This window comes from Canis lupus, chromosome 15 (genome assembly GCF_011100685.1).
Source record: "Canis lupus familiaris isolate Mischka breed German Shepherd chromosome 15, alternate assembly UU_Cfam_GSD_1.0, whole genome shotgun sequence".
In the NCBI taxonomy this organism is placed as follows: Eukaryota; Metazoa; Chordata; class Mammalia; order Carnivora; family Canidae; genus Canis; species Canis lupus.
In genome coordinates this window covers 32771155-32787349 of record NC_049236.1, presented here as the reverse complement: position 1 = coordinate 32787349, position 16195 = coordinate 32771155, and the positions used below count along the sequence as shown (strand labels likewise).

The 16195-nt window shown below is 40.4% G+C and overlaps 1 long non-coding RNA gene and 1 other non-coding gene across 3 annotated transcripts; one reads left to right on the top strand and one right to left on the bottom strand.

Annotated features, from left to right (window-relative positions):
* Positions 1-306: 306 nt before the first annotated feature.
* LOC111090030 lies at positions 307-14509 on the bottom strand. Of its 2 annotated transcripts, none has more exons than XR_005370473.1 (4): positions 13521-14509; positions 11431-11591; positions 5995-6102; positions 307-2146 (listed from the first exon to the last, which is right to left on the bottom strand). It is a non-coding gene; the product is annotated as an uncharacterized LOC111090030 (long non-coding RNA). The 2 variants fall into 2 exon arrangements; XR_005370472.1 differs by lacking the exon at positions 13521-14509 and adding an exon at positions 13197-13444 and having other exon boundaries at positions 309-2146.
* Positions 14510-15825: 1316 nt separating this feature from the next.
* On the top strand, positions 15826-15970 carry MIR8840 (microRNA mir-8840). Its single transcript, NR_128786.1, has one exon. It is a non-coding gene; the product is annotated as a microRNA mir-8840 (primary transcript).
* Positions 15971-16195: the final 225 nt, after the last annotated feature.

Here is a 16195-nt window from a genome sequence, read left to right as displayed (position 1 = left end):
ATAGGTGAGTAAATCATCATGTCCCCAGTTTCAGCGTGATTCAGTCAGCTCCTAGGAGATTTTTTTCCTCTTTACTCTTAAGAGAAAACAATAATTGAGCATTATATATATGAGCAATGAGACTAATAATAAAATCATTAGCTATTTCAGTCATATGACTTCATGCTGTGAATGACTTTTTAAAAACACACTCTGTTGTAACTCATGATGTGAAATGCGTAAAATATTTAATGAGCATTGAAACTGACATCAGATCCTGGTTTGTACCTTAACAGATAAAAATTCTAAATCTTTTTCCACATTCATGTTATCAAGAAATTCTTATACAGTTTTCATGTATACCTTCATCCCTTGTCCCAATTCCATCCCTGAGACTTCATCAGTCACATGCCTCACAGAAGACATTAAAAAATATAGAAGATATATTTAATCCCTGGAAGGAATATGCATACATATTCAGAGTACACAGCTTCAATTGTTAAAAGTTAACTTTGAACAAATAAATACTTAAAGGCACAGAAGTATATTTGCATAGATGCTTTATTCAAAATTCAAATTTACTTTTTTCAGAAAAAACCTGAAACAGTAGCACAAAGCATAGTTTACTTTTTACAATAAAAGTATAAATTGTGAGAGAAACACAAATACAGTATGATCTCACTTATATGGGGAATCTAACCGTTGAAAACAAAAAAAAAAAATCCGTAAGAACCCGAAACTCATAGATACAGAGAACAAATTGGTGGTTGCCAAAGGCAGGGGGATGAGTGGGGCAAACTGAGTGAAAGAGGTTAAAAGGTACAAACTTCTAGTTATAAAATAAATAAGTCCTGAGGACGTTATGTACACAGCACAGCATGGTGACTACAGTTAACAATATTGTATTGGCTTTTTGAAAATTGCTAAGACACTAGATTTTAAAAGTTCTCATCACAAGAAAAAAATAATTTGTAACTGTATGGGCTAGATTTACTGTGGCTTTCATTTCACAATGTATACAAATATCAAATCATGTCATATATCTGAAACGAACAGAATGTTACATGCCCATATATATCAATAAAAAAAAGTATAAAAAGTATTTCAGATATCACAATCAGGATGTATTTATATGTAAAAAAGGAATTAAGTGGTAATCCATTACACAGGCATTCTTAATTCATAAAGTGATGCTCTTAGGGGTGTTTTCTATCCCAATTTTTCCGAATTTTCGCTTATGTAAATGCAATTAAATTTTTCCATCTCTGGTTTCTGAAACAATAGTTATGTAAATTCAAGTATCTTTTATGGAAAAAATATACATTAATGTATAACATGGAAAGTAGAAGGCAAGGAAATTTTTTTGCTTTAATGGTTAAGTTACATTGTGTGCAAATGGAAATTTCTAGAAACCCTGTCAGATAAAGACCACTTAAAGGAACTGGGAATTTTGTTCCGAGAAAATGAAGTTTAAAGAGAGAAAGAAAAGCTTCAAATATTTAAAGGCTTCTCAGGGAAAGGACAAAGAGGGCTATTTGGGATTACTCAGACTGGCTCCCCATTATCCCTGCTGACTTGGGGATGTACTGTAAATCCAGGAGAAACCAAGCCTGGGGGAGGACGAGGGAGTGATCAGGAAGGTGGCTGAGGACTGTGAAATCACATCAGGAGTATGAATGATGGCTTTGCCCTCTACTCCAGTGTTTCTACGGAATCTTATTAACAGCAGTGATGGTAATAATAACAGGATGTAATCACTTCATTCTTCTAAGTTCTTTATAGTCCATGTGTATTTTAAAATAAATGTACTGAGGCAGTAAGCCTGCAGCCATTCTTAGATTATTTTTCTTAGCCATTCAAAAATATTTTACCTACAAACACAAATATATTTTTATATATATATTAAAAAAGTGGTGACATAACCAGAATGATCCACAGTCTTTGAAACAGAGGTATGATTCCAGAGAATATATTGAGACAGGTATTAATTGAGTCTCACAAATAAGTTGAGATTTTAATGGGCTTCCTTATTGTTCAACTGAAATTAAAAATCTGAGCAGTTCTTTAAATCCTTTATCATTTCTCCCTGTTTTGTCATGCTTTTCAGAGCTGCTCTTTTGCTATGCCGTACTCCCTTCTGAGGCTGATACATGAAGCTGAATACATTCTTGATTGAATTTTGATTGAGAAAATGCAAGAAGAGTTATTAAAGAAATATACATATATAAAATAATAACTGCATTTAACAAATAATACTAATAAATAATAAATATATATTTAATGTAACATTTTAAGTTACATAAATACATAAATAATTTTTAGAGCAAAATATTCAACAATGGCAATGAGAGTGAAATTATTTACAATACTGAGCTCATAGATTTTTCTATAAATAGAAGTATATTGGATATCTTTTAGGGGAAGATTATATTGTTACAACTGATTTCTCCAGAGAGTTACTTATGAATGTTCTTAGTTTGTACCAAAAGAAAAACTTGTAAAGCTTACATTATTTTTTGAGAAGGGCTTTGTAGTTGCTAATGCAAAGATCCTGTCCAATTTTGCAGATACATCCTTACTGGTATTGTATAAATGTATATTGTATAAATGTATTTGATTGTATAAATGTATATGATACATTTATTAAAATTTATTTGCATTTGATCTCTACCTCTATTCTACTACCCTTCTCCCTATCCTACAAACAAGCAGCAGATGCTTTTTCTTCTTCCTTTCCTTCTTTTTTTCTTCAATACTTTGGTATGGAATTACATTTTTGAGATCAATTATTTATTGATGTTTTACTATGGATGAATACTCTGCTGCATGGCTTAGGAGATTCAGTGAAGAAAAAGATGTGGTCAAGGAACAAGCACATCATGGGAGGTTGGTTACAAAGGATGGTTATAGATGGCTGGTTATGAAGGCTGGTTATGATGTGTATATATGTACATACATGTACATACTTGATCATAATACAATGTTTAACATGATATAAGGAAAGTGCTTTAAGAGTTAGATACGGTAGCATTTATTTCTATGGGGTGGTAAGGAAAGGTTTCATGAAGAAGGTTATATTTGAGCTCAGCCTTGAAGTATGGGTAATCTGTCAAAAGGAAATGATAGGGAAGAGAAAACTTTAGGTGAAAATAATGAGATTTTTTTTTTCTAGCTCTATAGTTTCAGTTTTCATCTAGAGTTGTATGGTCCATTGCAAATAAATTTTTGCGTGTGGTGTGATGTGTATTTTTTCCATATATTTATCAAGTCATTTAGAACAAGTTGCTGAATAGACTTTCTCCTATCCTTTAAATTGTCTTGGCTCCCTTATCAAAAATCAACTGACCAGATACATGTGGGTATACTTCATAACCTCATGCTCTTCCACTGATCTATTAGTCATTCCCTACATAATACCATGTTGATTACTATTGTTTGGTAGGAAAATCCTGAAATTAGGTACTTTTTGTCCTACAGTTTTACTTTTCATTTTTTAGATAATTTTTTGATATTCTAAATCCTTTCTATTTTCATGTAACTTTTAGAATCAGCTTATTAATTTCTATAAAAAACATCAGAATTTATATAAGTAGGTAAAGATTTCTTATATTCCACAAAGCACTACCATTAAAAGAAAAAATATGATAAACTGGACTTTGTCTCGTGAAAAATTTCTGCTAATCATAAGGTGTGCTTAGAAAATGAAAAGGTAAAATTCAGACTGAGAGAAAATATTTGTAATACATACATACTATAAAAGATTTGTATCTAGAATACATAAAGAGCCACTACAAATCAATAATAAAAAGACATAAACTCAATAAAAACTAGAAAAAAATTTGAAGAACATTCACAAATTAAGATCTACAAATTGGTAATAAGCATATGTCATAAACATCATTAGTCATCAGGGAAATGAATATTAAATCACTCCGAGTTACAACCTCACACAATTAGAATGCCTAAAATTCAAAAGACTTACAAAAGCAAATATGAGAGAATGTGGAGAAAATAGAACTCTCATACATTAATGGTAGGAGTGTAAAGTGACAAAACCATTTGGGAACACTATGTAACAATCTCTTGTAAAGTTAAGCATATAAATATGATAGAACCTCAAAATTCCATTCCTGAGTTTTTATACAAAAGAAATGAAAACATGTTTCCACAGAGAGACTTGTATGTGAATATTCATAGCAACTTTATTCATAATAGTTTCAAACTGGAAACCATCCAAATGTTTATCAATAGGAAACTGAATAAACAAATTGTGGTATATTCACATCATGGTATTCTACTCAGCAATAAAAAAGGAACAGACCACTGGCACATGAAAAAACAGGGATGAATTCTATAGATATTATGTTTAGCTAAAGAAACCAGACCAGAAAAATTATATTATATATGATTCTATTTATAGAGAATTCAAGAAAAGGCAAAACTAATCTATGTTGATAGACATCAGAACAGCATTTGCCTGTGGCTGGGATTAGAGTTGATTGGAAAGGAGCACAAGGGAAATTTTGGGTCCTGAAAATATTCTATATTTTAATTGTGTAGTATTGGTTTCATGAGTGTGTACATTTGTCAAAACTGATCAAACTGTATGCATAAGCTTTTTTCCAACTTAATGTAACTAAATTATATATATCTTAATAAAAAAAGATATATTCAGTAAAGTGATAAGACACAAAAAGCTGGAGGAAAGCCAAATATGCAAGTTGGCTTTCATAGAGAGTTGGATGGAGAGCAGTGACTAATGAGAGGTATGGTCTGAGGGTCATCAATGTTGGATGAAGAGTTGGGATTTTTCTTTACTTCCCATTGTGCTACCAAAGATGGTTTTTAAGGGAGGAAATGAGATGATCAGAGCTGTGTTTTTGGGTGATTCATCTTGCACAGGTGAGAAGAATAAGAAATGTTGTGATGCTATGGATGAGATGTAAAATATCTGCTGGGGAGAGTAGGCATTATGAGGGCAACATAATGAACAAAAACAAGAAAGGAGGTAATAACTTTGAGAGGTTATCACAAAGAGACAATTCACAAGATTTAATACAGAAATAATTATAGGGAAAGAATTCAGGGAGCAAAAACTTTAGGGCCCAGGACAGTGCCTGGCAAATAGTAGATGCTCTATAAATATTTGTTGAAAAAAATGAAGAAATGAATGAGGAAAGCAACAGAAACGGAATTTCTGAGAAATTCAGTTGAGTTTGGTACTACGAATAAAAATAGGAAATAAAGAAAAGTTGGCTGGAGGAAATTAGTGGCTGTGATTTAATGTTAGGCATGTTTTAATGAAGGTGTCTGCTGGACATAGAGATGAAAATGCAGAGTAGACAATGGGAACCATTGGCTTGAACATCTGGAAAGAGGTCATGGTTGGCTATAGAGATTTTAATGATTAATGTAGAGGAAATTGCTGAATTATATACATAAAAGAGATCATCCAGGAACACCACAGAAAGAAGAGAAGAGGGCTGAGAACAGAAGCTTGGAAAAGTGGGCGTAAGGCCGGGGCAGAATATTGGAGAAACAGAGGCAACAGAATTGTCAGGGAAGTAAGAGGAGGGCAATGTTAGGGAGACAAAGGGCATCCAAAGGATTGGTAGTCAGAGCTCACAAACCAGTAAGAAAAGAAAGAACAGATGATTAATAAATATGAGACACAAATGACGAACAATTACAAGAACAAATGTTTTACCTCATTATTAATTTAGAAAATACATTTTCATTTTCATTTCTCATACTACAAAGTTTTAGAAAAAAATGTATCACATTGACTCCATTGGGCTGTCCAACCTTGTAGGAATGAAGAGGCAAATACACACTAGATTTCTCATTGGGTGGACACTGGCTTTGCTTAGGGCAACAAAATGTCCATGTGCTATAGCCTTTCTCTTGATGTAGAAGTCACCCTTGACTCCCCTCTTTCTGTTCCCTTTCCATACATTCTATTCTACCAGCATGTTTTATAGATGCTACCCCCAAAGATGTTCTGAATCCACTCACCAGTCTAGACCTCCACTGTTCCTCCCTTGGTCCAAGCCATCAACATCTGATCTTCCGTCCTGGCAACTATTCTTGCCTCTGCTCTCAGATTCCTGCAATCCACCCATCCTCCACACAACAACCAGACAGAGTGAACTTTTATTAATATAAATTATATGATGTCGATTATTCTGCTTAAAACTCTGCAATATCTTTTTAATTGGGCTTAGAAGAAATCCCAGACTTCAAAGTTTACATTATCTGGCTCCTGGCTACCTCTCCAATACTTATATGTTTGGTTTTGTTTTTTTCCTTCTGACTGCTGGCCTGGTTCTAACTTAAAAACTAGTGCTCTTAACCATCATTTTGGGGTAGAGGAAGCTACAGTTTCCTTTGCTACCCACAGGTCGGTTTTTGTAGGTTTATGTATGGCAAACTGTCCTGGCCAGTTGTCACCAGATGGACCTGCATCTTTTGTCTGGAATTCCAGAAGTTTTGGATTCTTTAATCAATTCCCTGGCACTTGTACAGATGGCTACTTGAGAGATTTCCTTACCCAAATGACTCTGCTTTCAGAGAAGCCACTATTTTGTCAATTTTGAAATTCGGAACAAGCCCTAATTCTAGGTCTCTGCCTTGTGTTCGTGGAACACCTCAAGCTAAATTTATATTTTCATGACTTTTCTTCCTTTTCTGGACTCTGTCTCGTCTCCAAATTGTTAGTGGTTTTCTCTGTTCTCATTTGAGTGGCCACATGATTATGGGAACCTACAAACTGGGAAAAGAACTAGTTATTAAGATGGGGCATGTAGAGTTCTGAACAACTTATTAACTGCTGGGTGTGGCCCACACGAACCTGGCAAGCTCAGACTCCTAGTGCTTCTCCCTGAATTTACCCTGGGGAAGAGGCTTAGCTAGCAGTTCTTTAGAAAGCCCAGGATTTGGTGCCAGGTGTTTTCCTTGTAAAACAGCTGACCGACTTCACTTAGTGCAGTCAGAGTCTTGGGTTGCCTCCCACAAGGAAAAACTGGTGACCCATTTCAGTCAGTACTGCAGAAAGCTTTCCTTGAGACCTAAAATGGTTTGGGGAGAACAAGAAAAGTACCTATTGCCTATTGATTGAGTTTTGGAGATTGTTTTTGTTGTTGTTTTTTTTTTTAATGTGGTAAAGTATACATAACAAATTTTACCATTTAAATCATTTTAAAGTGGACAATTCAAGGGTATTAAGTGTATCCATGATGTTGTGTGACCATCACCACTATCTAATTCCAGAATATTCTCATTTCCCTAGAAGAAATCCCATACCCATCAGGAGTCAACCCTAATTTTTCCCCTCCTGTAGCCCCTGGAAACCACAATTCTGTTTCTGTCTCTATGGATTTGTCTATTGTAGATATTTCAAATAAAGGAAATCATATAATATGTGACCTTTTGTGCCTGTTTTTTTTTTTTTTTCCACTTAGCGTGTTTTCACAATGTTGTGGTGTGTATTTTAGCACTTATTTTTTGTGGCTGAATAATATCCCATTGTACAGTTATACCTCATTTTATGTACCCATTCTTCTGTTGATGGACATGTGGCTTGTTCCCAGCTTTAGGCTATTGTGAGTGGTGCTACTATGACATTTGCATACAAAGTATTTGTTTGAATACATGTTTTTAATTCTTCTGGGTATACCTAAGAGTGGAAATGCAGCATTATATGGCAATCCTATGTTTACCTTACTGAGAAACTGTGAAACTATCTTCTACAGTGGCTCAACAGTTTTGCATTCCCACTGGAAACATATGAGAATGAGTTCTGATGAATTTTAGGAGTGTTTTGTAAAGGTGCCTGACTATAAGTGAATCGTTAAATGACATTTGGGTGGTGGCAAAAATCAAAAAAACAGATTCATATTTTTAAAATGAGATGCATTTCTTTCTTCTTGTTTAAAATCTCCCTCCCCTAGGGATGAGAATGGATCATGATGGCTAATCCAGAGTTGGTTCCCAGGAAGTTCTGAAAGCTGCTTGTCAGGGCACCTACATGTAAGATTACACATATAGTGCTTTGAAATCATCACAATTTAGCCATGCAGAAGTGCAACCACACCTATTCTGTTACTGAGCTCAACTTAGCTCTGCTGTCCCCATTTCTGCTGATGTTAAAAGCCTTCTAATCTTGCCACTGAAAAGCAATATGGTCTCTTCTGGTTTAAATATAAGTGACAAGTAATTAAAACTTACTAATTCCACTCAGGATTTAAACTCATTAATTCAAAGGTCACACTGCCTGCTAGGACTGTTCTGGGCCTGGCTCTCCCCACTGTGTCTCTCCATCTCAGGAAATTACAAACATCATGACTCTGGGGGGGATGTGGTTGGTCCACACATCCTTTTGAGTTTCCTACTACCTCCGCTTGGTCTTTTGGCACGAACTTTGTCCTTATAACATGTCTGAACTACACTGGCAAGGCCTTGGGGATGTACCAGAATTTTCTACTGATATCCACAGCCTTACCTGTACCCTGTGATACATAATATGGACCCAGTGAACATTCTTTTCTCAGACCCTAGGCCTCCTCCAGCACCCTGGATTACTTACTCAGCATTTATATCACCCTCTTAGGCTGGTAGCCTATGGGTGATATGTTATAAATCCAGTGGGTCCCATATTTGTCCATCATACCATAGTATTTTTCATAGGGTGGGTTCCTTGTTCTGATGCAATATCATGTGAGAAATCCATTTGGGTGGCCTAAACTCTGTAAGACCTCAAATAATGGTGCTGATTGAGGCCCAGTTCATAAGTCAGACTCACACCTAAAATGCATTGTGAAGTCAAAATAAATCTTGGTTCCTTCCAGGAAAGAAGGGGTGCAATGGAGGCAACTTACACACTAATGAATTGTTGGTGTCCTTGAAGTATTTTCCTTTTTTTTTTTTTTTTTTTTTTTTATAAGCATTAGTCAATGTGGCAGGTTGGATATTTAGCAGCAACCCTGATGAGTAGAAACACATGACTGTGGGCCCATAGATAACCTCTTTCCCTCTCACCATGCTCTACACATATAAACCCATTGTGCCAGCACTGATGACAGAGGCTGACCAATGTCAGCAGGCCAAATCATTCTGTTTGTTGCTTAGTGTCTCTTCCTTGGAAAATACTAAATGGTAGTGGTAATGTATGATACAGGTACAAAGATCTCTCATCCAAGCCTGAAAGTCTATCCACATAGTTCAATTCTAGACCTTTGTCCCTGATCTTCTAATATTTTTTCTTCTATGCCTCTGACTAAACAGCTAAACTATTTGTTGAGTCCATACACATTTAGTCCTCATAAAGAGGATCCGGTATGTTTCTCAAAGATCGTCCCACTGGACGAATTTCACCTAACAGACCTCACCTTCAGAACTATCACTGAATAGGAATGCATTGTGGCCAAAGTCCATTTTTGTCTCTGCTCGTGTACTGGCTCATATTCAAAGTCATGAGATGGCCCTGTGAACCAAACTTAACTTCCTTTCTCTTCCATCAGCTTGTCACTAAGATCATGATGGGTGACATGTGTCCACCTCTTTGTGCCTCACATTTGCACTTCTGGCCGTGCTTTGGCTTTGATCCCAGTATATCACTTCTAGTTGCGATTGATCACTTCTTGGCCTGCCCAGTTTGGTGTATTGGGCAGAACGTGGCTTCTGGGAACTTTTGGGTTTGTGGTCACTTTGTTGTCATGCACTTAGTCTTTGCCAGGGCCCAGTAGAACATTTAAGCAGGTTTGGAAAGGTGTATAATTTTCTACCTTGTTTCAGAACTCTTATGGTGATTCTTCTATTTTGGTTTACCTTAAACTTCACAATGTACTTTTTTTTTTTTCTAACCTTTGATGCATCTACTAACTTGAGGTCTGCTGAGTCAAATGGCCCAAATGGCAGGACCACTTGTCCCACAGCCACTTCCTGATGTGGCCCTCATTCAACTCTGGCAGTCTTTCATGTCACCTTGTTTAGAGGCCGGGGGAGTATTCAGATATAGACAGCTTCTAAAAGTGGGACGTGAACTTAATTGAAGTGGGTCTGCTCAATGAGAGCAATTTCCAGTAAGGTTGAGAGCCACAAGCTGTCAGCTGGTAGCATCTGAGACTAAAATCCCTTATAGCCCCAAAGGGATTTTGGCAGCAAAGAACAGAGTCCACTACGGTTCAGATCAGTGAGGCTAACAGCTGATTTATCAATAGCCACAATGGAAGTCAGAAGCAGTGGGATAATAGCACAAAAGTGCTGAAAACATAATTGCAAATGATTCTGTATCCATCCATTATGTTTCATGAACGAATGTGAAATGAAAACATTTTCAGGCAAAAGCAGAAAAAGAAAGAAAAAAGAGAATTTCCCCCAGCAATTGAGATAATTAATTCTAAAGAATGTATTCTGGCAAAAGGAAATGGTCTGAGATGCATGTAAGAAGAAATGAAGAACAAAGAATATGATTAATATGTGGGTAAATCCAAGTGAACACTGGCTATATAAAATATAAATAATAATGTCTTGTGGGTTTTATTTAAAAACCTCTAGAATTATTGCTAATATATGAAGTATATATAACACTTGGAAATATAATTTGACTTCTTAGATACCAAGAGTAACATGGGCATAAATTTAGGCAAAAACCATGCTTTAGACACATATAGTGCTTCCTCTTTAAGAAAACAAAAATAAAAAAACCAAGGATATACAAACAAAAACTGCCAAATGACATGAAAATAAACATCTTTAAATATGGACGACTGCATAGAATTTCACATCCCAACATGTGGTTTTGTGGTAGTTATTTAATACCAGATGCTAAAAAAATAAATAAGACACCATGGTTAAATTGCATTTTTTTGTTATTTTTTTTTCTTCCCTAAAGAGATAATTCTCAACCACTTGTCTAGTATATATTGATTGAAAACCATTTGAAAATTACTCCATCTGTCAATGAAATGCAAACACCTCTGGAGTGAAATCAAACAGCTGTTTAAATGCTCAGAGCTTCACTAACAAAGAAATCTTCCTTAACACTGGTTCTGTTTACACTATTCCAAGGCAATGACTCATTCAGGGTAAAATCCAGTACTTCCAGGTTGTGTAAACACAACCATTATTTATAAGGAGATTTATAAAAAGACTAACTGCTTCCCAGCTGAAGAACTGCTGAGTACTAGAGTTAGTAGTTAGACTCGTGTGTGTGTGTGCGCCTATTTGGAGAACTCAGAATTATTAGTACTTATGACCCACACTTGAAATTCACAATAGCTCTGGATCCCTTTATAGCACAAAACCAACTAACAGGTTTGGAATAAATAGAAGTCTTATAAGCTATAATTTATAATTAATTATAATTATAATTAATATACAATTTATAATTCAAAGAGCCCATTTGTGCCATACAGAAATTAGCAAATAGTTTTCATTTAAATAAAGACACACCTTTGTCATTTCTTCTTCATTATCTTCTCATCAACTAAGGAGGAAATTGAGTAGCATGTAGATTCTGGACTGTGACAGCTTGGGTTTGAATCCCAGCTCCCTCAGTGGCTGCCTGCATGGAACTGGGCACAGCATTTCTCCTCAAGCCTCAGTCTCCACACCTGTCAAAACAGTAAATAGATCTCACACAATAACTGTGAGGACTCAAATAATTTAAATTTTGTAAAAGTAGATTTGTAGGAATTAAAAAATGTAAATCTTCTGATGCAATGCTTGTTACACAGCACTTCATACAAGTCACTTATTCTTTTAAACCACAAGGGGATCCCTGGGTGGCGCAGCGGTTTGGTGCCTGCCTTTGGCCCAGGGCGCGATCCTGGAGACCCGGGATGGAGTCCCACGTCGGGCTCCCGGTGCATGGAGCCTGCTTCTCCCTCTGCCTGTGTCTCTGCCTCTCTCTCTGTGTGTGACTATCATAAATTAAAAAAAAAAAAAACAAAACATTAAACCACAAGCATTTTACTGGGCTTAATAATGGCCCTCAATTCGTTAATATTCAGATCTTGTAGCTTTTGGCAACGAATGATTATTCAAATAGATCTTCTAGAAATGAAAACTGTGGCTGGTCACTAAATTTCATTCTGATAACAACTAGGTAATTCAATTAGTCAATTATTTTTAATTGCTCAGGACTATATGGTTAATGTACAGCTGCAGGAAGCCTAAGCTGTTTAAAACCAGACACTCGGGGCAGCCCCAGGTGGCCCAGCAGTTGAGTGCTTGCCTTTGGCTCAAGGCGTGATCCTGGAGACTCGGGATTGAGTCCCAAGTCGGGCTCTCGCATGGAGCCTGCTTCTCCCTCTGCCTGTGTCTCTCATGCATAAATGAATAAAATCTTTAAAAAAAAAAAAAAGGGAAAAATGACAATCAAGTGCATGGAGTTGATAAATGTGGGAGAGCAGCTACCTCTTGTGGGCAGAGGGGAGGGCACGGCCGGGATCCTGGGGTGGGTAGCTGCAAGGGAGGCCCTCTGGCATTAGACGTAGCTGATGCCAGGATCTGGATCAGCACCTTGGCTTCACTCTTCGGCCCCTTCCTGGGGCCTCCACTCGGCCAGACCTCCTATGAGAAGGCCGAGGTCAGGGGAGCCTGCCGCTCAAGTACATGCAGGTCAGTCTTGTGGAGCACGGAATGTTGTGCCCAAGATTGCCAATCCGAGAAACCATCAAGGAACCGACACGATGCAAACACACGAGGGTTTATTTACAAGCTCGAGCTTGGGTCCAAGTGTACCCGACACAGCGGAGCAGGGACTTGGACCTCAAAGTGGGTTACAGCTGGGTTTTTTATAGGCTGATCTAGGGGATTTTCAGGAGTGGAGGAATTTCTCAAGTTCTGTTTACATCCTGACGTGGGGGGGATCCCTGGGTGGCGCAGCGGTTTAGCGCCTGCCTTTGGCCCAGGGCGCCATCCTGGAGACCCGGGATCGAATCCCACGTCGGGCTCCCGGTGCATGGAGCCTGCTTCTCCCTCTGCCTGTGTCTCTGCTTCTCTCTCTGTGTGACTATCATAAATAAAAATAAAAAAAAAAAACAAAAACATATCTACATTCTGATGTGGGGCTTTCAAGGGCATTGAGCTGTGTTCTCATTCTAATATGGGACTTTCTACCACGGCGCTGGGCTCTGTTGTCTTTCTGATATGGGATTCCCTGCAGTTTTTCCCATAAAGTTCAGCTTATTCACAGGGGCCTTAGATGGCTGTACCTGTGCTAATGCTGAACTTGAGGTGGGACGGCCTTGATTTTTCTTGCCCTCCACAGGAGCACTTGGGCGGATTTGGAAAAGCCAGCAGACAGCGGCCAGCACCCCGGGCCCCGAGTCCGCCCACAGCCCAGGAGGGCCCCGTGGGAACGCCGCAAGCCCAGCCCGCGGCCCTGGTCAACCCGACGGCCTCCCGGGCATTTCCGGCGGCTCCTCGAGGGCAGTCCCGGCTCTGCCGCTCGGCGTGTCCGCGCAGAGCCACCGCGGGCTCCCCCCCGGCGCCAACACCGCCGGGCTCCGCGAGCCTCACGCCGCCAAGGGCCCCACCGAAGGGCGAGGCGCTCCGACGCCAGGCATTTCCTGTTTAGGCCGGAAATAAGCAACCGATCACCCTGGGGGTCCGCACAGCTCGCCGGCACCAGCGACCTGCGGTGGTGGCACCGGAACCGCTTATTTCCGGATTTCCTTCCGTTGGTGAACGCACGCACCAGCGCGACCCTTCACGGACGCGCAGAGGCGGGAGACACGCTCTCGGGGAGCTTCCGGAGGACGCGCTGCGCTTTACGACAGGGCCGCTTCCGGAAGGTTTCCTAGCAACGCTCTGCTTTGGGAGAGCGCGACACGCCTGCGCCGCTTTGCGCCCGGCGGAGCTCCAGGGCCCCGGGTGTCGTGGCGTGGTGGCGGTGCTCCGTCGGAGCTGCCGAGCTTGGTGCCCCGCGGCCTGTGCCTCCGAAGCTCTAAGCTCCGTGCGGTGATAATGTCTGTGGTCACGCAGTAATGAACAGGTCCTGTGACAAAAGACACTTATGTGGAAGGCCAGGGCCAGTCATCGACGAGCGACCGAGGGGTGATCTTAAAAGAGTGAGCATGCACCTGAGGGAAGGAAGCAGAGGTGGCCGGACAGTGAAGCCTTAGCTGACGCGGACGGCCGGAGTCAGGCCTGCCTGAGCGTACGTCCAGGTGAAATGCAGGTCCCCAGAGCGAGAGAGCAGGGGCTGGGGGTGCGGGGGATGGGAGGATGGGGGAGGGGAATGTCACATGTCACTTCCCGGACATTGCCTCTGTGTGTTATTTATCCTTTGCAGAAAGTCGGTGGTCCTGGGATGTCGACTGCCAGCTTTGTTTTATAGCAGAAGTCCGTCAGGGTCAAAAGGAGAAGCACCTGCTCGGAACCGCACAGACAGGGGGCGCCCGGGTGGCTCAGCGGTGGAGCATCTGCCTTTGGCGCAGGGCGTGAATCCGGGGCCTCGGGATCGAGTCCCACATCGGGCCTCGCCCTCTGCCTGTGCCTCTGCCTCTGCCTCTCTTCGTAGCTCTCATGAATGGATAAAAAAAAATTAAAAAAAAAAAAATCGCGCAGATAGATGATAGAGCTTGCACTAGGACCCAAGCCGGTTCTGTTTCCGAGGTTCTCTTTCTGTGGCTCTGTGTGCTGGAATAAAGAAAAGGACTATTGAATAAGGGAGGCTCGTCTTGGGAGATGAAATAAGATTACAAAAAGAAAGAAAAGAAAAAAAAAACTGTCAGGGGTTAATGCTTCAGTCTTCTGGAAGAGGGGAGAGGGGGTTAGAAACTGCCTGTAGTGCGATGAAAACAAAATGCGGCCAAAGCATACGGCTGCCTGAAGGAGAAAGCTGGCCTTGGTAGAGAACAGAAGATATTTGGGGTATAATAGAGCTTAGAGCGAAGGAAGCCCCATCTGTGGTCCTCTCTTCAAGGCCAGATCTAAATATGCAGAATATGGGTGGCTCTACCCTTTTGCAGAGTGCTGCTCCCCACCCACCCCTAAGGGATACACCAGTGGAAAAGCACAACACCTGTAATGAATGACACGTAAACAGATGAACCCAGTGGAGGCCACACACCCTGGACTGGAGCAGAGAGAGAGGGGAGCAAGTGTTTTGGAAAGTCCTCTAACTTTAAGGATAAAGGAGCATTTTGCCAAGAATGTACTGCTTGGTACCATTGTCCCCCTGACATAAAAGCCACACTGAGTACAGCTTTGGGGGGGAGGAAGTATTCTCGTTTTGCAGAGGGCAGCAAATGAGGATGTGGTGGGAAGTAGATTTGGGGACCTTAGTTTTCCAAGTAAATGTTTAAGCTATGTGATAGCATGGGTGAAGTGGTAAAGCCAGAGCCGCAGAGCTAACTCTGCTAGAAGAGAAGAGCGGTGGAGTCTTACGTAGGGAGGATCGGGACTCCACATGTGGCCCAGAGGCTAATCTGTCTCAGGCTCCAGTAGGAGTGGAATAGCCCTATCTGGCCTCCGCCCCCACCCCCACCCCCCCACCCCCACCCCCGGGCATGTCAGCTTCTCTTACTTGAGAAGAGCAGAAAGCTTAGAGAGAAAAACCAGAGCATGCTTCTTCGAGAGATGCAGTGCACACTCTAGCAAAGCCTAGCTGTTCTTGCTGTAATGTGTAAGCCCAAGCACTCAGCAGCTTTGCTTAACGCATTGTTTGGCCTCAGCGAGTCTACCTGAACCCGAAAAAGCAGAGTCTGAGACTCGTCTTTTATGAAGGGAGTTTACTAAAGATGTCATCTCAGGGGCCATGACTGAATGGGAAAAGAGAAATGGGGAAGGATTGCCAAAGTAAGGATGCATCTTTGAGCTGGTTATAGCTGTGGGAAACTGAGGCTTGGTCCCAGTGGGGCACTCTGAGGGCATGTAGGATACATGGCTGACTTGTCAGTGGGGCTGAAAAGCGGACATTTAGCCAGTGTCTTCAACTCTGCGTTGACCTAAAGAGCATCCCACAGGATGCCAGTCTTCCAAATTTACATGTGCGTTGATACCAATCAGGTTTCCAGAGACATCCGATGTCAAGTGTTGGGGAAGTCTCACAGAAGGAAATAAGAGAAGTGGGTAGAGCTGAGGCAGGGGCAAGTTGTAGCAGCCATGGGTAGAGTAAAATATTTGAGGTGCAGTTCAAAAGGCACTTGATACAAATAGCATCTTACAAATTTGCTTAAACAAACATGGAAAAATTGAAAAACAATAC